Below are 1,599 nucleotides of genomic sequence, written 5' to 3' on the forward strand. Positions count from 1 at the left end.
TCCAAACCTGTGCCATAATGCCAACAATCTCCCACTTTGGACTTGATGGCAACCCCAAGATCCTCAAAGTCATTCTCCCCCTTTGTCATCAAGGGCAAAGGGTTGTGCTCCCCATGAGTACATGCTGAAATCTCTGCCCTGCTGTGCTGACCATGCTCCCCCTGACTGTAGGCAAGATCTGCAAAAAGATGTTCTTCAAGAAGAACCATGATATATACATCATAAAAGACCTTCCTATCACCAAAAGACTCAATACATACATTCATAAACCAACCAAGTGGGGATCATCCACCCAACCAAATGGGGATACATCAGACATTTACACATGAAAACCAAGTACATTACATCTTCATCCCAGGCATAGTGGGGAAACCAAAATAGGTCGTTACATGACCTTGACACCTTAAAAGAGATACATGACATAGAGACGAAATAATTAGAGCAAGACTTATGAAAGTCACCAATAACTGATATCTGCAGCATTTGTCAATCACCATTTAGATCAGCAACCAAGATTTCCTTCTGTTATCCCTCTGCCTCTATTCCACCTAAAACCAACAACAGTTGTGAACTAGAACCAAAATCTTATAAGATAATGCCAACAATGCATTACTAGAAGATTATCTGCTCCCCCTAAACCTGTGCCAGATGGTCTCTGCCAGACCCATATCAGAATATCTTCAACCAGAGCCTGTCCCTACTGATATCCATCAAACCTCCATATACGTAACTGTCTCTGCACAAACCGGCATATGTACACGGATATTCCTCAGGAAACTTGCATACACCCATTTTTCTCTGAAACAGACAAGATTTAACAGCAAGATGATGCATCAACTACTCCCAGCTTCTGTCTGAGGTATTCAAAAGTTTCCCTAGGCAGTGGTTTAGTGAGAATATCAGCAACTTGTTCCTTAGAAGGAACATACTCCAATTTGACCTTTTGTTCCAACACTTGTTCCCGAAGAAAGTGATACTTGATCGGTATGTGCTTGGTCTTTGAATGCATGACTGGGTTCTTTGAAATGCTGATTGCACTTGTATTATCACATAAGATGGAGATAGGTGGTGTACAAGTGATTTGAAAATCCTGCAAGGTCTGCATCATCCAAAGGAGTTGAGTGCAGCAAGATGCAGCAGCTACATATTCCGCTTCAGTTGTAGATAAAGCAATCGAACTCTGTTTCTTGCTGAACCAAGATACTAATCTGGAACCCATGAAGAATGCACCACCACTTGTGCTCTTCCTGTCATCCACGCTTCCGGCCCAATCTACATCTGTATAAGCATGAAGTGTGAGATTTGTATCTCTAGGATACCATAATCCATAGTTTTGAGTTCCTTGAAGGTACTTGAAGATTCTCTTAACTGCCTGAAGATGAGTTTCCTTAGGATTGGCTTGAAATATTCCAACTATTCCCACTGCATGCATGATGTCTGGTCGGGTACCTGTCAAATAAAGTAGACTTCCAATCATAGATCTATAGGTTGGTTGATGCACTACTGCTGATTCATCATTTGCACTGAGGATGCATCCTCTAACCATGGGGGTACATACTGGTTTTGCATCTTCCATGCCATATTTCTTCAAGATCTGTT

Source organism: Pinus tabuliformis, chromosome 8, assembly GCF_031772625.1.
Source record: "Pinus tabuliformis cultivar Carrire ecotype Pingquan chromosome 8, CPIR1, whole genome shotgun sequence".
NCBI classification, from domain to species: Eukaryota; Viridiplantae; Streptophyta; class Pinopsida; order Pinales; family Pinaceae; genus Pinus; species Pinus tabuliformis.